We start from the raw sequence: 22517 nt of genomic DNA, 5'->3' as shown, positions 1-22517 counted from the left end.
GTCACTTGAAATTATAAAGAACATGTTCATTAACCTTCAAAGTACATTCACCTCATACTCAATATCGAATGAACCTTATGAAAAGGAAGGTTCAATGAAACTAACAATGGAGAACATTAAGAGTGGAAAATCAATCATTCATGAATTTAGTCCTTTCCTTTTCTTTGATTCTAAATCATCTACTTCTAACTTTGTTTTATTTTTCATACTGTTCATTCAAAAGAAAAGACTTGAACATGTAAAGCATTTTGAGCAAAGAAAACGATGCAGGATGAGAATAAAAGAATTTCCATTCCAACGAAGATCAAAGTTGTTCCCTTATGTACCAAGCATCAATTTGGGGACAAATCACCTTAAACAAGGGGGGATTGATGTGATTATACCGACCACCAAGTTCAAACAAAACATGCTCACAACTTTGTAGTTCTTCCAAGATGATTCTAAGGGAGTTCTTCCATATTTTATTATTTATTTACTCATTTATGCTTTATATGCGTTATAATCATGTTTTTACATTCTAAACTATGCTTGAATATTCATATATCGTCCTATCTTTGCATCCTATATGATATTCATGCATGTCACATCTTTAATTAGCTTGTTTCATGCATATGTTACACATTCCTTACTTATGTTATCATATAAATTGCATTATTATATTAGCCATGGTATCATGTGTTACATTAGAATGTTACTTATTACTTATTAATTACCTTGAGCATTGTAACTTATATACATTTTGTATTTAGTACAAGGTACATTCAAGGCAATCTAATGGACATATTAATGTCACTCATAGAGATCGCCATTTTTGAACATGTTCCAAGCATATTTGGGTGATGAAGTCTCGAGTTAGTTCCTTTAAGAACTTTACAAGAGTGCCGATGTCCATAGCACTTGAAAGGTATCTAGTTAGTTCCTTTAAGAAATTTACAAGAGAGGAACGAGTGGAAAAAGGCTAATCGAGTGTGTGATATCAGAAGGGGAATTGAAAAAGCCAATTTATATTCCTGAGTGCAAACACGAGCGTTGAGTGGAGCATCATCAGTTTTTTGGAGTGATCGTGAGGATTTCTGAGTGATTATTGGTAAGGTCCTTTCATCTTATTCAACTATTAATTTTTCACTAACAGAGCAAGTACTTGTGTCATTTTCAATTGGGAGATATGAAGATGAGGTCTTGTGTGATGTTGTTTCCATGAATTCAAGCCATCTTCTCATCGGACGTCTGTTGCATTTTGATAAACGAGTATTGCATGATGGGTTCTCCAACAAGTATTTATTCAAACACCAAGAAGAAAGATGGCGTTGGTTCCAATATGCCCAAATCAAGTTAATGAATGCCAAGTTATCATCAAATCATGTATAGAATAATTGAAGAAAACTAAAGACATGAAGAAAGTCGAAAGAGAAGTTTCACGTGAGAAACAAATAATAGTGGAGGGAAATCAGAAAGAAAATGAGAATATTGAAAATATTGAGTGTGAAAAGACACATGAGTGTGAGAGTGGAATTCAAAAAGAACTGGAATGCAAAGACAGCATACGAGAGGAGTGTGAAGAAGAGAAATTTCAAAAGGGACACGAACACGAGAGAAAAGAATGTGAGGAGAAGGAAGTTTTGGTTTATACTAATCATTTTTTTCTTCTATTTGTTCATTGAATTTGCAGGTTATTCCAAGGGACATTCAAGATGATTCAAGCATCATTTATTTTGAAATTCCAAAAGATGTGTCACTTGAAATTATAAAGAACATGTTCATTAACCTTCAAAGTACATTCACCTCATACTCAATATCGAATGAACCTTATGAAAAGGAATATTCAATGAAACTAACAATGGAGAACATTAAGAGTGGATAATCAATCATTCATGAATTTAGTCCTTTCCTTTTCTTTGATTCTAAATCATCTACTTTTAACTTTGTTTTATTTTTCAGACTGTTCATTCAAAAGAAAAGACTTGAACATGTAAAGCATTTTGAGCAAAGAAAACGATGAAAGATGAGAATAAAAGAATTTTCATTTCAACGAAGATCAAAGTTGTTCCCTTATGTACCAAGCATCAATTTGGGGACAAATCACCTTAAACAAGGGGGGATTGATGTGATTCTACCGACCACCAAGTTCAAACAAAACATGCTCACAACTTTGAAGTTCCTCCAAGATGATTCTAAGGGAGTTCTTCCATATTTTATTATTTATTTACTCATTTATGCTTTATATGCGTTATAATCATGTTTTTACATTCTAAACTATGCTTGAATATTCATATATTGTCCTATCTTTGCATCCTATATGATATTCATGCATGTCAAATATTTAATTAGCTTGTTTCATGCATATGTTACACATTCCTTACTTACGTTATCATATAAATTGCATTATTATATTAGCCATGGCATCATGTGTTACATTAGAATGTTACTTATTACTTATTAATTACCTTGAGCATTGTAACTTATATGCATTTTGTATTTAGTACAAGGTACATTCAAGGCAATCTAATGGACATATTCATGCCACTCATAGAGATCGCCATTTTTTAACATGTTCCAAGCATATTTGGATGATGAAGTCTCGAGTTAGTTCCTTTAAGAACTTTACAAGAGAGCCGACGTCCATAGCACTTGAAAGGTCTCCAGTTAGTTCCTTTAAGAACTTTACAAGAGAGGAACGAGTGGAAAAAGGCTAATCGAGTGTGTGATATCAGAAGGGGAATTGAAAAAGCCAATTTATATTCATGAGTGCAAACACGAGTGTTGAGTGGAGGATCATCAGTTTTTTGGAGTGATCGTGAGGATTTCTGAGTGATTATTGGTAAAGTCCTTTCATCTTATTCAACTATTAATTTTTCACTAACAGAGCAAGTACTTGTGTCATTTTCAATTGGGAGATATAAAGATGAGGTATTGTGTGATGTTGTTTCCATGAATTCAAGCCATATTCTCCTCGGACGTCTCTTGCATTTTGATAAACAAGCATGGCATGATGGGTTCTCCAACAAGTATTTATTCAAACACCAAGAAGAAAGATAGTGTTGGTTCCAATGTGCCCAAATCAAGTCAATGAATGCCAAGTTATCATTAAATCACGTATAGAAGAATGAAAGAAAACTAAAGACATGAAGAAAGTTGAAAAAGAAGTTTCACGTGAGAAATAAATAATAGTAGAGGGAAATCAGAAAGAAAATGAGAATATTGAAAATATTAAGTGTGAAAAGACACATGAGTGTGAGAGTGGAATTCAAAAGAACTGGAAAGCAAAGAGTGCATACGAGAGGAGTATGAAGAAATTTCAAAAGGGACATGAGCACGAGAGAAAAGAATGTGAGGAGAATGAAGTTTTGCTTTATACTAATCATTTTTTCTTCTATTTGTTCTTCGAATTTACAGGTTATTCCAAGGGACATTCAAGATGATTCAAGCATCATTTCTTTTGAAATTCCAAAAGATGTGTCACTTGAAATTATAAAGAACATGTTCATTAACCTTTAAAGTACATTCACCTCATACTCAGGATCGAATGGACCTTATTAAAAGGAAGATTCAATGAAACTAACAATGGAGAACATTAAGAGTGCAAACTCATTCATTCATAAATTTAATCCTTTCCTTTTCTTTGATTCTAAATCTTCTATTTCTAACTTTGTTTTATTTTTCAGATTGTTTATTCAAAAGCAAAGACTTGAACATGTGAAGCATTTTGAGCAAAGAAAATGATGCAAGTTGAGAATGAAAGAATTTCTATTCCAACGAAGATCAAAGTTGTTCCCTTATGTACCAAGCTTCGATTTAGGGACAAATTGTCTTAAAGAAGGGGGAATGATGTGATCCTACCGACCACCAAGTTCAAACAAAACATTCTCACAACTTTGAAGTTCTTCCAAGATGATTCTAAGGGAGTTCTTCCATATTTTATTATTTATTTACTCATTTATGCTTTATATGTGTTATAATCATGTTTTTATATTCTAAACAATGCTTGAATACTCATATATTATCCTATCTTTCCATCCTATATGATATTCATGCATGTCACATCTTTAATTAACTTGTTTCATGCATATGTTACATATTCCTTACTTATGTTATCATATTAATTGCATTATTATATAAGCCATGGCATCATGTGTTACATTAGAATGTTACTTATTACTTATTCATTACCTTGAGTATTGTAACTTATATACAATTTGTATTTAGTACAAGGTACATTTAAGGCAATCTAATGGACATATTCACGTCACTCATAGAGATCACTATTTTTGAACATTTTCCAAGCTTTTTTGGGTGATGAAGTATCGAGTTAGTTCCTTTAAGAAATTTACAATAGAGCTGACGTCCATAACACTTGAAAGGTCTCGAGTTAGTTCTTTTAAGAACTTTACAAGAGAGGAACAAGTGGAAAAAGGCTAATCGAGTGTGTGAGAGGAGAAGGGGAATTGAAAAAGCCAATTTATATTCCCGAGTGCAAACACAAGCGTTGAGTGGAGAATCATCATTTTTTTGGAGTGATCGTGAGGATTTGTTAGTGATTATTGGTAAGGTCCTTTCATCTTATTCAACTATTAATTTTTCACTAACAGAGCAAGTACTTGTGTCATTTTCAATTGGGAGATATGAAGATGAGGTCTTGTGTGATGTTGTTTCCATGAATTCAAGCCATATTCTCCTCGGACGTCTCTTGTATTTTGATAAACAAGCATTGCATGATGGGTTCTCCAACAAGTATTTATTCAAACACCAAGAAGAAAGATGGCGTTGGTTCTAATGTGCCCAAATCAAATCAATGAATGCCAAGTTATCATCAAATCACGTATAGAAGAATGAAAGAAAACTAAAGACATGAAGAAAGTTGAAAAAGAAGTTTCACGTGAGAAATAAATAATAGTGGAGGGAAATCAGAAAGAAAATGAGAATATTGAAAATATTGAGTGTGAAAAGACACATGAGTGTGAGAGTGGAATTCAAAAAGAACTGGAATGCAAAGAGAGCATACGAGAGGAGTGTGAAGAAGAGTGTGAGAGTGGAATTCAAAAAGAACTGGAATGCAAAGAGAGCATACGAGAGGTGTGTGAAGAAGAGAAATTTTAAAAGGGACACGAGCACGAGAGAAAAGAATGTGAGGAGAAGGAAGTTTTACTTTATACTAATCATTTTTTTCTTCTATTTGTTCTTTGAATTTGCAGGTTATGCCAAGGGACATTCAAGATGATTCAAGCATCATTTATTTTGAAATTCCAAAAGATGTGTCACTTGAAATTATAAAGAACATGTTCATTAACCTTCAAAGTACATTCACCTCATACTTAATATCGAATGAACCTTATGAAAAGGAAGATTCAATGAAACTAACAATGGAGAACATTAAGAGTGGAAAATCAATCATTCATGAATTTAGTCCTTTCCTTTTCTTTGATTCTAAATCATCTACTTCTAACTTTGTTTTATTTTTCAGACTGTTCATTCAAAAGCAAAGACTTGAACATGTAAAGCATTTTGAGCAAGGAAAACGATGCAAGATGAGAATAAAAGAATTTCCATTCCAACGAAGATCAAATTTGTTCCCTTATGTACCAAGCATCAATTTGGGGACAAATCACCTTAAAGAAGGGGGGATTGATGTGATTCGACTGACCACCAAGTTCAAACAAAACATGCTCACAACTTTGAAGTTCTTCCAAGATGATTCTAAAGGAGTTCCTCCATATTTTATTATTTATTTACTCATTTATGCTTTATATACGTTATAATCATGTTTTTACATTCTAAACTATGCTTGAATATTCATATATTGTCCTATCTTTGCATCCTATATGATATTCATGCAAGTTACATCTTTAATTAGCTTGTTTCATGCATATGTTACACATTCCTTACTTATGTTATCATATAAATTGCATTATTATATTAGCTATGGCATCATGTGTTACATTAGAATGTTACTTATTACTTATTAATTACCTTGAGCATTGTAACTTATATACATTTTGTATTTAGTACAAGGTACATTCAAGGCAATCTAATAGACATATTCATGTCACTCATAGAGATCACCATTTTTGAACATGTTCCAAGCATATTTGGGTGATGAAGTCTCGAGTTAGTTCCTTTAAGAACTTTACAAGAGAGCCGACGTCCATATCACTTGAAAGGTCTCTAGTTAGTTCCTTTAAGAACTTTACAAGAGAGGAACGAGTGGAAAAAGGCTAATCGAGTGTGTGATATCAGAAGGGGAATTGAAAAAGCCAATTTATATTCCTGAGTGCAAACACGAGTGTTGAGTGGAGCATCATCAGTTTTTTGGAGTGATCGTGAGGATTTGTGAGTGATTATTGGTAAGGTCCTTTCATCTTATTCAACTATTAATTTTTCACTAACAGAGCAAGTACTTGTGTCATTTTCAATTGGGAGATATAAAGATGAGGTCTTGTGTGATGTTGTTTCCATGAATTCAAGCCATCTTCTCCTCGGACGTCTCTTGTATTTTGATAAACGAGCATTGCATGATGGGTTCTCCAACAAGTATTTATTCAAACACCAAGAAGAAAGATGGCGTTGGTTCCAATGTGCCCAAATCAAGTCAATGAATGCCAAGTTATCATCAAATCATGTATAGAATAATTGAAGAAAACTAAAGACATGAAGAAAGTCGAAAGAGAAGTTTCACGTGAGAAACAAATAATAGTGGAGGGAAATCAGAAAGAAAATGAGAATATTGAAAATATTGAGTGTGAAAAGACACATGAGTGTGAGAGTGGAATTCAAAAAGAACTGGAATGCAAAGAGAGCATAGGAGAGGAGTGTGAAGAAGAGAAATTTCAAAAGGAACACGAGCACGAGAGAAAAGAATGTGAGGAGAATGAAGTTTTGCTTTATACTAATCATTTTTTCTTCTATTTGTTCTTTGAATTTGCAGGTTATTCCAAGGGACATTCAAGATGATTCAAGCATCATTTATTTTGAAATTCCAAAAGATGTGTCACTTGAAATTATAAAGAACATGTTCATTAACCTTCAAAGTACATTCATCTCATACTCAATATCGAATGAACCTTATGAAAAGGAAGATTCAATGCAACTAACAATGGAGAACATTAAGAGTGGAAAATCAATCATTCATGAATTTAGTCCTTTCCTTTTCTTTGATTCTAAATCATCTACTTCTAACTTTGTTTTATTTTTCAGACTGTTCATTCAAAAGAAAAGACTTGAACATGTAAAGCATTTTGAGCAAAGAAAACGATGCAAGATGAGAATAAAAGAATTTCCATTCCAACGAAAATCAAATTTGTTCCCTTATGTACCAAGCATCAATTTGGGGACAAATCACCTTAAACAAGGGGGGATTGATGTAATTCTACCGACCACCAAGTTCAAACAAAACATGCTCAGAACTTTGAAGTTCTTCCAAGATGATTCTAAGGGAGTTCTTCCATATTTTATTATTTATTTACTCATTTATGCTTTATATGCGTTATAATCATGTTTTTACATTCTAAACTATGCTTGAATATTCATATATTGTCCTATCTTTGCATCCTATATGATATTCATGCATGTCACATCTTTAATTAGCTTGTTTCATGCATATGTTACACATTCCTTACTTATGTTATCATATAAATTGCATTATTATATTAGCCATGGCATCTTGTGTTACATTAGAATGTTACTTATTACTTATTAATTACCTTGAGCATTTTAACTTATATAAATTTTGTATTTAGTTCAAGGTACATTCAAGGCAATCTAATGGACATATTCATGTCACTCATAGAGATCGCCATTTTTGAACATGTTCCAAGCATATTTGGGTGATGAAGTCTCGAGTTAGTTCCTTTAAGAACTTTACATGAGAGCCGACGTCCATATCACTTGAAAGGTCTCTAGTTAGTTCCTTTAAGAACTTTACAAGAGAGGAACGAGTGGAAAAAGGCTAATCGAGTGTGTGATATCAGAAGGGGAATTGAAAAAGCCAATTTATATTCCTGAGTGCAAACACGAGTGTTGAGTGGAGCATCATCAGTTTTTTGGAGTGATCGTGAGGATTTGTGAGTGATTATTGGTAAGGTCCTTTCATCTTATTCAACTATTAATTTTTCACTAACAGAGCAAGTACTTGTGTCATTTTCAATTGGGAGATATAAAGATAAGGTCTTGTGTGATGTTGTTTCCATGAATTCAAGCCATCTTCTCCTCGGACGTCTCTTGTATTTTGATAAACGAGCATTGCATGATGGGTTCTCCAACAAGTATTTATTCAAACACCAAGAAGAAAGATGGCGTTGGTTCCAATGTGCCCAAATCAAGTCAATGAATGCCAAGTTGATGTAAGGCGAATCTACACACTTTGATAAGAGAGTAGATAGCCTTATTGTGTCTCGATCTAGGATTGACAAGTACTGATGTCCTTGAATTAATAAGCTTGGGCTGCAAAATAATATAAGAAAGAAATGATATTAATAATGGTCTTAAGAAATGAATATATAATAAAGGAAATGAAATAGAAAGAAATGAAAGAGAGATGGCTGCGGAATTATGGGATTGATGATGGTCTTGATGAAGGATGTTGATGATGTTGATGATGAAATGAAGATGGTGGTGATGTTGTATCTCAAACACGCCAAAGATGAAATAATGCTAAGGAGCACAATCCCGGTCTTCACAAACTTGCTTGAGGGGTGGTGATAGTGTCTTCAACCCACTAGATAATAATCTAGGAATTTAGGAATCAAGTTGGAAAGAATGACGCCACAAGTATATAAATTATACTTGCTTAATCGATAAAGTTCACAAAGAACTTTGAAGAGAAATTAACTCACAAGAGTATGTTTTATATATGAGATGAGATCCCTTACAAATGAAATGCACTAGCCTATTTATAGTTTTTCAAAGGGTTTAGGCCGAATAGACACATGATGGTTCGGCCAAGGTTGAAACCCCTTTGAAAATACATGATTTTTGATGAAAATACATGATTTTAATGAAGATACATGCTCTTGGCCGAATGGTTATGTGTTGGTTCGGCCCTAAGGATGATTTGAATGCATTTGGAAGTTATTTGGGCGCCAAAATGGAGAGGAAGGAGTCTTTGGCCGAATAGGAAGCATCCCTTGGTGTTTTGGTGCCAATTTGATGTCACATGGAGTGCACATGCTTGAATGATGCACATGGCAGCCTACTTGAACGCACATGAGTCTTCTTGCAAGGCTTTGGTGAGGTTGCAACCATATGATGATGTCTTGAAGTCCATGGGCAGCCTAGAGATGAACTAGCTTCAAGGTAAGAGTGTCTTGGTAGCTAACTAGGTGAGTTATAGCTTGATGAACTCAAGCTAGTTAGCTTTGGTCTTTTCAGCTCCTCAGCTACTCTCACAGCTACTTCCAGCTACCTTTAGTCCACTTTTCAACAATTTGGTCCAAAGCTCTCCTCCAACTAGGTTCAGCTACATGCTAGCTCCTCCAGCTAAGTTGAAGCTCCTTAAGTGATGAAATGAGTTGCCATAACGTTCAAGAGCTAGTGTGAGCTGCTATGCTTATCCTTTTAGCTAACCAAGCTACCATAATATGCCTTGCTTTGTGTTTCACCTATAGAAATTAACAAACAAACCAAGTAAGCAATGTGTGAGCTCATTTAAGGTAAAATGCATGCTGTCGTGAGGTGTTTGAGTGATATAAGCTATGAATGATCATCTAGAAGCTAAGATAACATGTATATAAGCTAGATAAAAGGCATAGGACGTTTATAAGCTTTAAGAAAACATATATGAGCTAGAAAATAGATGCATGCATGCAAATGAGCTAAAGAATCATGGATTTAAAGCTAGTGAGCTAATGTAAACATAACATGAGCTAGAATAACATGATATGAGTTAATGAATGAATGAATACATGCTGCCATGATATCTAAATGAAATGAAAACAAATAAATTAATCTAAACCATATGTAAACATAATATAAAGCTAAGTAAAGATGTGAAAACATATGTTATGCATGAAAATCATATAGTTGCAAGTGAATGATAACATATGATTATTCAAGCATAGTTTAAGATGCAAATGTATGCTCATAATAATATATAGTGCATAAATGAGTAAATATAATATAAAGTAAGGTATAACTCCCTTATATTGAGCATGATGAATCTTCAATGATGTGAGTGTGTCATGAAGAAAGTTGGTGCAAAACATGATCACATCATCCTCCCCTTCTTTTGGGCGATTTGTCCTCAAATCAAAAGATGACTTCTCCAAATTGTATGCCCATTCAATCGTTGCTGGTTTGCTTCCATAGATCATCTTTATGAAAGGATTCTTATCAAGAGTCATATCCCTTGAATAGGTTCCTTGAATGTCCATGACCTGAAAAGATAAGAAACTTTCATAAGTAAGAGAATTGTTAATTATGAACAAGTGAAAATTGTACTCCCTGTTCTCATGTTTTGAATAGCCAAGAGTTATGTCATTTGAATCACAAGACATGTTGTTTTGAACGATCACTTCTTTTCGCACTCTAAAAGACATATTCTTTGGTTTCCCAAAGATCACGTCCTTTAAATGAAAAGTCATATCTTCTAGTACTTGAGTAGATAATTCTCTTAAGCTTCCAAGGATCACGCCTTTTGGTTCCTCCATTTGACAAATTGAATCATTTGGAATATCTCCTTGATCCGACACATCATATTCGTTAAAACGAATATGTATATCTTCATCTCCACTCTTTGAATCATCATGATGGTTTGTGGAGAGTCTTAACCTTTGAAACTTCTTGAAATGCTTGAGTTCAATGCACCAATCAAGCTTATAACGACAAATGATCTTGTCATTAACGTTTGGTAAGATAATACCATGTACATAACTCAAATTCCTGCAAAGTAAATCAAAGTTAAATATAAGAAATTATTAACAAGATGAATGGAAACATCAAACCAAGGTGGATGTTTAATAGGAGTTGGTTGCTGAATTCTTTTCACGATTGGCAATGCACTTGGAATGTCAACGAACACAACTCTTGGCACTTCAAATGATGTTTCTTTTGGAACTTCAAATGGCATCATCTTTGAAACATCAAGAGACATGTTTTGTGGATCAAAAGTAACAACTATATGTTCTTCAAAAGTCACATCTTTTAGTCCTCCAAAAGACATGATTCTTGAATCATCTCCTTGAAAAGATATGTCTCTTGAATTGTCCTGCAAAACAAAAGGAAGAATAGGAGAAAAAGTAATGTTAGATAAAATTTGTTCTTTACTCTCCTCTTTGGATCCAATTTCACTCCTCTCATTTTGAACTCCAACGTCTTCTTCAAGTTGCTTGTCTTTAATTTGCTCTTTCATTGCTTCAATGTTTTTTCTCAAGGTGTTTTGATCTTCATTCACTCGGCTAGGAGATAATGGAGTCCATATGACTTTTCGTTCATTGTGGATGAATGAATACTGATTTGTGAATCCATCATGGATAACCCGCTTGTCAAATTGCCATGGCCTCCCTAAGAGTAAATGACTCGTATTCATAGGTACCACGTCACATAGAATCTCGTCTTTGTAACTTCTAAGTGAGAATGGCACAAGTACTTGTTCAGTGACCCTTAACTCTTCCTCGTCGTCCAACCATTGCAAGTCATATGGGCTGGAATGTTTAATTGTCGTAAGCCCCAATTTGTTCACCATGTATGCGCTTGCAATATTTGTACAACTCCCTCCGTCAATAGCTACAAGACACACTTTACCATTTACATGGCAACGAGTGTGAAATGTGTTTGTTCTTTGCTGTTCGTCCTCCAAGGTTTGGAAAGATGAAAAATCACAAGACATTTTTTTTAGTTAAAAAAAAAATTTAAATAAAATTAAAACCTTACCGGCACACTCACAAAGCCTCACAATCTTCACTCCAAAGAAAATTAAGAGATCACTCACTCAACACTTGTGTTTACTCTCGGGAATATAATTTGGCTTTTAACAATTCCCCTTCTGATCTCACTCTCTCAATTAGCCTTTTTCCACTCAATTTCTCTTGTTAAGTCCTTTGAAAAACTTACTCAAGATTAGAACAAGTTAATTCTTTCCTTGTGTGCTTCGGCTGCAAATAGGTTAGGGTAGAAAGAATAGAAGAAATGTAAAGTAGAAGAAAGGATTTAAAGGAATTAAAAGATAAAAATGGTTGAAGACAAGGAAAATGAAAGGATAAAAAAGGAAGAGGTGACTTACAATTCAAGAAACAACACTTACTGCAACCTTTCTCAAGAAACAATAAGGTTATCTTCTCTTAGTATAGATAGGCCTCTTTGATGTACTTTGCAATGGTAGAGCACTTTCCTTGGCTTGCTTTATCTTTTTGGACTTCTCTTTTTCTTTTCTTTTCTTTTCTTCTTTTCTGATTTTTTTCTCTTCTTTTTGCACTCCAATTTGTTGAAGGAGTCTTTTTCTCTTTTGAATTTCTTTTTGCTTTGTACGCCAATGACACTTTTGTTGTCAATCCAACTATGCTCTGATACCACTTGATGTAAGGCGAATCTACACGCTTTGATAAGAGAGTAGATAGCCTTATTGTGTCCCGATCTAGGATTGACAAGTACTGATGTCCTTGAATTAATAAGCTTGGGCTGCAAAATAATATAAGAAAGAAATGATATTAATAATGGTCTTAAGAAATGAATATATAATAAAGGAAATGAAAGAGAGATGGCTGCGGAATTATGGGATTGATGATGGTCTTGATGAAGGATGTTGATGATGTTGATGATGAAATGAAGATGGTGGTGATGTTGTATCTCAAACACGCCAAAGATGAAATAGTGCTAAGGAGCACAATCCCGGTCTTCACAAACTTGCTTGAGGGGTGGTGATAGTGTCTTCAACCCACTAGATAATAATCTAGGAATTTAGGAATCAAGTTGGAAAGAATGACGCCACAAGTATATAAATTATACTTGCTTAATCGATAAAGTTCACAAAGAACTTTGAAGAGAAATTAACTCACAAGAGTATGTTTTATATATGAGATGAGATCCCTTACAAATGAAATGCACTAGCCTATTTATAGTTTTTCAAAGGGTTTAGGCCGAATAGACACATGATGGTTCGGCCAAGGTTGAAACCCCTTTGAAAATACATGATTTTTTGATGAAAATACATGATTTTAATGAAGATACATGCTCTTGGCCGAATGGTTATGTGTTGGTTCGGCCCTAAGGATGATTTGAATGCATTTGGAAGTTATTTGGGCGCCAAAATGGAGAGGAAGGAGTCTTTGGCCGAATAGGAAGCATCCCTTGGTGTTTTGGTGCCAATTTGATGTCACATGGAGTGCACATGCTTGAATGATGCACATGGCAGCCTACTTGAACGCACATGAGTCTTCTTGCAAGGCTTTGGTGAGGTTGCAACCATATGATGATGTCTTGAAGTCCATGGGCAGCCTAGAGATGAACTAGCTTCAAGGTAAGAGTGTCTTGGTAGCTAACTAGGTGAGTTATAGCTTGATGAACTCAAGCTAGTTAGCTTTGGTCTTTTCAGCTCCTCAGCTACTCTCCCAGCTACTTCCAGCTACCTTTAGTCCACTTTTCAACAATTTGGTCCAAAGCTCTCCTCCAACTAGGTTCAGCTACATGCTAGCTCCTCCAGCTAAGTTGAAGCTCCTTAAGTGATGAAATGAGCTACCATAACGTTCAAGAGCTAGTGTGAGCTGCTATGCTTATCCTTTTAGCTAACCAAGCTACCATAATATGCCTTGCTTTGTGTTTCACCTATAGAAATTAACAAACAAACCAAGTAAGCAATGTATGAGCTTATTTAAGGTAAAATGCATGCTGTCGTGAGGTGTTTGAGTGATATAAGCTATGAATGATCATCTAGAAGCTAAGATAACATGTATATAAGCTAGATAAAAGGCATAGGACGTTTATAAGCTTTAAGAAAACATATATGAGCTAGAAAATAGATGCATGCATGCAAATGAGCTAAAGAATCATGGATTTAAAGCTAGTGAGCTAATGTAAACATAACATGAGCTAGAATAACATGATATGAGTTAATGAATGAATGAATACATGCTGCCATGATATCTAAATGAAATGAAAACAAATAAATTAATCTAAACCATATGTAAACATAATATAAAGCTAAGTAAAGATGTGAAAACATATGTTATGCATGAAAATCATATAGTTGCAAGTGAATGATAACATATGATTATTCAAGCATAGTTTAAGATGCAAATGTATGCTCATAATAATATATAGTGCATAAATGAGTAAATATAATATAAAGTAAGGTATAACTCCCTTATATTGAGCATGATGAATCTTCAATGATGTGAGTGTGTCATGAAGAAAGTTGGTGCAAAACATGATCACATCACAAGTTATCATCAAATCATGTATAGAATAATTGAAGAAAACTAAAGACATGAAGAAAGTCGAAAGAGAAGTTTCACGTGAGAAACAAATAATAGTGGAGGGAAATCAGAAAGAAAATGAGAATATTGAAAATATTGAGTGTGAAAAGACACATGAGTGTGAGAGTGGAATTCAAAAAGAACTGGAATGCAAAGAGAGCATAGGAGAGGAGTGTGAAGAAGAGAAATTTCAAAAGGAACACGAGCACGAGAGAAAAGAATGTGAGGAGAATGAAGTTTTGCTTTATACTAATCATTTTTTCTTCTATTTGTTCTTTGAATTTGCAGGTTATTCCAAGGGACATTCAAGATGATTCAAGCATCATTTATTTTGAAATTCCAAAAGATGTGTCACTTGAAATTATAAAGAACATGTTCATTAACCTTCAAAGTACATTCATCTCATACTCAATATCGAATGAACCTTATGAAAAGGAAGATTCAATGCAACTAACAATGGAGAACATTAAGAGTGGAAAATCAATCATTCATGAATTTAGTCCTTTCCTTTTCTTTGATTCTAAATCATCTACTTCTAACTTTGTTTTATTTTTCAGACTGTTCATTCAAAAGAAAAGACTTGAACATGTAAAGCATTTTGAGCAAAGAAAACGATGCAAGATGAGAATAAAAGAATTTCCATTCCAACGAAAATCAAAGTTGTTCCCTTATGTACCAAGCATCAATTTGGGGACAAATACCTTAAACAAGGGGGGATTGATGTAATTCTACCGACCACCAAGTTCAAACAAAACATGCTCACAACTTTGAAGTTCTTCCAAGATGATTCTAAGGGAGTTCTTCCATATTTTATTATTTATTTACTCATTTATGCTTTATATGCGTTATAATCATGTTTTTACATTCTAAACTATGCTTGAATATTCATATATTGTCCTATCTTTGCATCCTATATGATATTCATGCATGTCACATCTTTAATTAGCTTGTTTCATGCATATGTTACACATTCCTTACTTATGTTATCATATAAATTGCATTATTATATTAGCCATGGCATCTTGTGTTACATTAGAATGTTACTTATTACTTATTAATTACCTTGAGCATTTTAACTTATATAAATTTTGTATTTAGTTCAAGGTACATTCAAGGCAATCTAATGGACATATTCATGCCACTCATAGAGATCTCCATTTTTTAACATGTTCCAAGCATATTTGGGTGATGAAGTCTCGAGTTAGTTCCTTTAAGAACTTTACAAGAGAGCCGACGTCCATAGCACTTGAAAGGTCTCCAGTTAGTTCCTTTAAGAACTTTACAAGAGAGGAACGAGTGGAAAAAGGCTAATCGAGTGTGTGATATCAGAAGGGGAATTGAAAAAGCCAATTTATATTCATGAGTGCAAACACGAGTGTTGAGTGGAGGATCATCAGTTTTTTGGAGTGATCGTGAGGATTTCTGAGTGATTATTGGTAAAGTCCTTTCATCTTATTCAACTATTAATTTTTCACTAACAGAGCAAGTACTTGTGTCATTTTCAATTGGGAGATATAAAGATGAGGTATTGTGTGATGTTGTTTCCATGAATTCAAGCCATATTCTCCTCGGACGTCTCTTGCATTTTGATAAACAAGCATGGCATGATGGGTTCTCCAACAAGTATTTATTCAACACCAAGAAGAAAGATAGCGTTGGTTCCAATGTGCCCAAATCAAGTCAATGAATGCCAAGTTATCATTAAATCACGTATAGAAGAATGAAAGAAAACTAAAGACATGAAGAAAGTTGAAAAAGAAGTTTCACGTGAGAAATAAATAATAGTAGAGGGAAATCAGAAAGAAAATGAGAATATTGAAAATATTAAGTGTGAAAAGACACATGAGTGTGAGAGTGGAATTCAAAAGAACTGGAAAGCAAAGAGTGCATACGAGAGGAGTATGAAGAAATTTCAAAAGGGACATGAGCACGAGAGAAAAGAATGTGAGGAGAATGAAGTTTTGCTTTATACTAATCATTTTTTCTTCTATTTGTTCTTCGAATTTACAGGTTATTCCAAGGGACATTCAAGATGATTCAAGCATCATTTCTTTTGAAATTCCAAAAGATGTGTCACTTGAAATTATAAAGAACATGTTCATTAACCTTTAAAGTACATTCACCTCATACTCAGGATCGAATGGACCTTATTAAAAGGAAGATTCAATGAAACTAACAATGGAGAACATTAAGAGTGCAAACTCATTCATTCATAAATTTAATCCTTTCCTTTTCTTTGATTCTAAATCTTCTATTTCTAACTTTGTTTTATTTTTCAGATTGTTTATTCAAAAGCAAAGACTTGAACATGTGAAGCATTTTGAGCAAAGAAAATGATGCAAGTTGAGAATGAAAGAATTTCTATTCCAACGAAGATCAAAGTTGTTCCCTTATGTACCAAGCTTCGATTTAGGGACAAATTGTCTTAAAGAAGGGGGGAATGATGTGATCCTACCGACCACCAAGTTCAAACAAAACATTCTCACAACTTTGAAGTTCTTCCAAGATGATTCTAAGGGAGTTCTTCCATATTTTATTATTTATTTACTCATTTATGCTTTATATGTGTTATAATCATGTTTTTATATTCTAAACAATGCTTGAATACTCATATATTATCCTATCTTTCCATCCTATATGATATTCATGCATGTCACATCTTTAATTAACTTGTTTCATGCATATGTTGCATATTCCTTACTTATGTTATCATATTAATTGCATTATTATATTAGCCATGGCATCATGTGTTACATTAGAATGTTACTTATTACTTATTCATTACCTTGAGTATTGTAACTTATATACAATTTGTATTTAGTACAAGGTACATTTAAGGCAATCTAATGGACAAATTCACGTCACTCATAGAGATCACTATTTTTGAACATTTTCCAAGCTTTTTTGGGTGATGAAGTCTCGAGTTAGTTCCTTTAAGAAATTTACAACAGAGCTGACGTCCATAACACTTGAAAGGTCTCGAGTTAGTTCTTTTAAGAACTTTACAAGAGAGGAACAAGTGGAAAAAGGCTAATCGAGTGTGTGAGAGGAGAAGGGGAATTGAAAAAGCCAATTTATATTCCCGAGTGCAAACACAAGCGTTGAGTGGAGAATCATCATTTTTTTGGAGTGATCGTGAGGATTTGTTAGTGATTATTGGTAAGGTCCTTTCATCTTATTCAACTATTAATTTTTCACTAACAGAGCAAGTACTTGTGTCATTTTCAATTGGGAGATATGAAGATGAGGTCTTGTGTGATGTTGTTTCCATGAATTCAAGCCATATTCTCCTCGGACGTCTCTTGTATTTTGATAAACAAGCATTGCATGATGGGTTCTCCAACAAGTATTTATTCAAACACCAAGAAGAAAGATGGCGTTGGTTCTAATGTGCCCAAATCAAATCAATGAATGCCAAGTTATCATCAAATCACGTATAGAAGAATGAAAGAAAACTAAAGACATGAAGAAAGTTGAAAAAGAAGTTTCACGTGAGAAATAAATAATAGTGGAGGGAAATCAGAAAGAAAATGAGAATATTGAAAATATTGAGTGTGAAAAGACACATGAGTGTGAGAGTGGAATTCAAAAAGAACTGGAATGAAAAGAGAGCATACGAGAGGAGTGTGAAGAAGAGTGTGAGAGTGGAATTCAAAAAGAACTGGAATGCAAAGAGAGCATACGAGAGGTGTGTGAAGAAGAGAAATTTCAAAAGGGACACGAGCACGAGAGAAAAGAATGTGAGGAGAAGGAAGTTTTACTTTATACTAATCATTTTTTTCTTCTATTTGTTCTTTGAATTTGCAGGTTATGCAAGGGGACATTCAAGATGATTCAAGCATCATTTATTTTGAAATTCCAAAAGATGTGTCACTTGAAATTATAAAGAACATGTTCATTAACCTTCAAAGTACATTCACCTCATACTTAATATCGAATGAACCTTATGAAAAGGAAGATTCAATGAAACTAACAATGGAGAACATTAAGAGTGGAAAATCAATCATTCATGAATTTAGTCCTTTCCTTTTCTTTGATTCTAAATCATCTACTTCTAACTTTGTTTTATTTTTCAGACTGTTCATTCAAAAGCAAAGACTTGAACATGTAAAGCATTTTGAGCAAGGAAAACGATGCAAGATGAGAATAAAAGAATTTCCATTCCAACGAAGATCAAAGTTGTTCCCTTATGTACCAAGCATCAATTTGGGGACAAATCACCTTAAAGAAGGGGGGATTGATGTGATTCGACTGACCACCAAGTTCAAACAAAACATGCTCACAACTTTGAAGTTCTTCCAAGATGATTCTAAAGGAGTTCTTCCATATTTTATTATTTATTTACTCATTTATGCTTTATATACGTTATAATCATGTTTTTACATTCTAAACTATGCTTGAATATTCATATATTGTCCTATCTTTGCATCCTATATGATATTCATGCAAGTTACATCTTTAATTAGCTTGTTTCATGCATATGTTACACATTCCTTACTTATGTTATCATATAAATTGCATTATTATATTAGCTATGGCATCATGTGTTACATTAGAATGTTACTTATTACTTATTAATTACCTTGAGCATTGTAACTTATATACATTTTGTATTTAGTACAAGGTACATTCAAGGCAATCTAATAGACATATTCATGTCACTCATAGAGATCGCCATTTTTGAACATGTTCCAAGCATATTTGGGTGATGAAGTCTCGAGTTAGTTCCTTTAAAAACTTTACAAGAGAGCCGACGTCCATATCACTTGAAAGGTCTCTAGTTAGTTCCTTTAAGAACTTTACAAGAGAGGAACGAGTGGAAAAAGGCTAATCGAGTGTGTGATATCAGAAGGGGAATTGAAAAAGCCAATTTATATTCCTGAGTGCAAACACGAGTGTTGAGTGGAGCATCATCAGTTTTTTGGAGTGATCGTGAGGATTTGTGAGTGATTATTGGTAAGGTCCTTTCATCTTATTCAACTATTAATTTTTCACTAACAGAGCAAGTACTTGTGTCATTTTCAATTGGGAGATATAAAGATGAGGTCTTGTGTGATGTTGTTTCCATGAATTCAAGCCATCTTCTCCTCGGACGTCTCTTGTATTTTGATAAACGAGCATTGCATGATGGGTTCTCCAACAAGTATTTATTCAAACACCAAGAAGAAAGATGGTGTTGGTTCCAATGTGCCCAAATCAAGTCAATGAATGCCAAGTTATCATCAAATCATGTATAGAATAATTGAAGAAAACTAAAGACATGAAGAAAGTCGAAAGAGAAGTTTCACGTGAGAAACAAATAATAGTGGAGGGAAATCAGAAAGAAAATGAGAATATTGAAAATATTGAGTGTGAAAAGACACATGAGTGTGAGAGTGGAATTCAAAAAGAACTGGAATGCAAAGAGAGCATAGGAGAGGAGTGTGAAGAAGAGAAATTTCAAAAGGAACACGAGCACGAGAGAAAAGAATGTGAGGAGAATGAAGTTTTGCTTTATACTAATCATTTTTTCTTCTATTTGTTCTTTGAATTTGCAGGTTATTCCAAGGGACATTCAAGATGATTCAAGCATCATTTATTTTGAAATTCCAAAAGATGTGTCACTTGAAATTATAAAGAACATGTTCATTAACCTTCAAAGTACATTCATCTCATACTCAATATCGAATGAACCTTATGAAAAGGAAGATTCAATGCAACTTACAATGGAGAACATTAAGAGTGGAAAATCAATCATTCATGAATTTAGTCCTTTCCTTTTCTTTGATTCAAAATCATCTACTTCTAACTTTGTTTTATTTTTCAGACTGTTCATTCAAAAGAAAAGACTTGAACATGTAAAGCATTTTGAGCAAAGAAAACAATGCAAGATGAGAATAAAAGAATTTCCATTCCAACGAAAATCAAAGTTGTTCCCTTATGTACCAAGCATCAATTTGGGGACAAATCACCTTAAACAAGGGGGGATTGATGTAATTCTACCGACCACCAAGTTCAAACAAAACATGCTCACAACTTTGAAGTTCTTCCAAGATGATTCTAAGGGAGTTCTTCCATATTTTATTATTTATTTACTCATTTATGCTTTATATGCGTTATAATCATGTTTTTACATTCTAAACTATGCTTGAATATTCATATATTGTCCTATCTTTGCATCCTATATGATATTCATGCATGTCACATCTTTAATTAGCTTGTTTCATGCATATGTTACACATTCCTTACTTATGTTATCATATAAATTGAATTTTTATATTTGCCATGGCATCATGTGTTACATTAGAATGTTACTTATTACTTATTAATTACCTTAAGCATTGTAACTTATATACATTTTGTATTTAGTACAAGGTACATTCAAGGCAATATTATGGACATATTCATGTCACTCATAGAGATCGCCATTTTTTAACATGTTCCAAGCATATTTGGGTGATGAAGTCTCGAGTTAGTTCCTTTAAGAACTTTACAAGAGAGCCTACGTCCATAGCACTTGAAAGGTCTCCAGTTAGTTCCTTTAAGAACTTTACAAGAGAGGAACGAGTGGAAAAAGGCTAATCGAGTGTGTGATATCAGAAGGGGAATTGAAAAAGCCAATTTATATTCCTGAGTGCAAACACGAGTGTTGAGTGGAGCATCATCAGTTTTTTGGAGTGATCGTGAGGATTTCTGAGTGATTATTGGTAAGGTCCTTTCATCTTATTCAACTATTAATTTTTCACTAACCGAGCAAGTACTTGTGTCATTTTTAATTGGGAGATATGAAGATGAGGTCTTGTGTGATGTTGTTTCCATGAATTCAAGCCATCTTCTCCTTGGACGTCTGTGGCAGTTTGATAAACCAGCATTGTATGATGGGTTCTCCAACAAGTATTCATTCAAACACCAAGGGAGAAAGATCACGTTGGTTCCAATGTGCCCAAATCAAGTGAATGAATGCCAAGTTATCATCAAATCATGTATAGAATAATAGAAGAAAACTAAAGACATGAAGAAAGTCGAAAGAGAAGTTTCATGTGAGAAACAAATAATAGTGGAGGGAAATCAGAAAGGAAATGAGAATATTGAAAATATTGAGTGTGAAAAGACACATGAGTGTGAGAGTGGAATTCAAAAGAACTGGAATGCAAAGAGAGCATACGAGAGGACTATGAAGATCGAGGAGAATGAAGTTTTGCTTTATACTAATCATTTGTTCTTCTATTTGTTCTTTGAATTTGCAGGTTCTTCCAAGGGACATTCATGATGATTCAAGCATCATTTCTTTTGAAATTCCAAAAGATGTGTCACTTGAAATTATAAAGAATATGTTCATTAACCTTCAAAGTACATTCACCTCATACTCAAGATCGAATGAACCTTATGAAAAGGAAGATTCAATGAAACTAACAATGGAGAACGTTTAGAGTGCAAACTCATTAATTCATGAATTTAATCCTTTCCTTTTCTTTGATCCTAAATCATCTACTTCTAACTTTGTTTTATTTTTCAGATTGTTCATTCAAAAGCAAAGACTTGAACGTGTGAAGCATTTTGAGTAAAAAAAATGATGCAAGATGAGAATGAAAGAATTTCCATTCCAACGAAGATCAAAGTTGTTCCCTTATGTACCAAGCATCGATTTGGGGAAAAATCGCCTTAAAGAAGGGGGCATGATGTGATCCTATCGACCACCAAGTTCAAACAAAACATGCTCACAACTTTTAAGTTCTTCCAAGATGATTCTAAGGGAGTTCTTCCATATTTTATTATTTATTTACTCATTTATGCTTTAAATGTGTTATAATCATGTTTTTACATTCTAAACTATGCTTGAATATTCATATATTTTCCTATCTTTGCATCCTATATGATATTCATGCATATCATATCTTTAATTAGCTTGTTTCATGCATATGTTACACATTCCTTACTTATGTTATCATATAATTATTATATTAGCCATGGCATCATGTGTTACATTAGAATGTTACTTATTACTTATTCATTACCTTGAGCATTGTAACTTATATACATTTTGTATTTAGTACTTGGTACATTCAAGGCAATCTAATGGACATATTCAAGTCACTCAAAGAGATCACCATTTTTGAACATGTTCCAAGCATATTTGGGTGA

Source organism: Hibiscus syriacus, unplaced genomic scaffold, assembly GCF_006381635.1.
Source record: "Hibiscus syriacus cultivar Baekdansim isolate YM2019G1 unplaced genomic scaffold, ASM638163v2 tig00117048_pilon, whole genome shotgun sequence".
Taxonomy (NCBI): domain Eukaryota; kingdom Viridiplantae; phylum Streptophyta; class Magnoliopsida; order Malvales; family Malvaceae; genus Hibiscus; species Hibiscus syriacus.
This window is presented reverse-complemented; position numbering follows the sequence as displayed.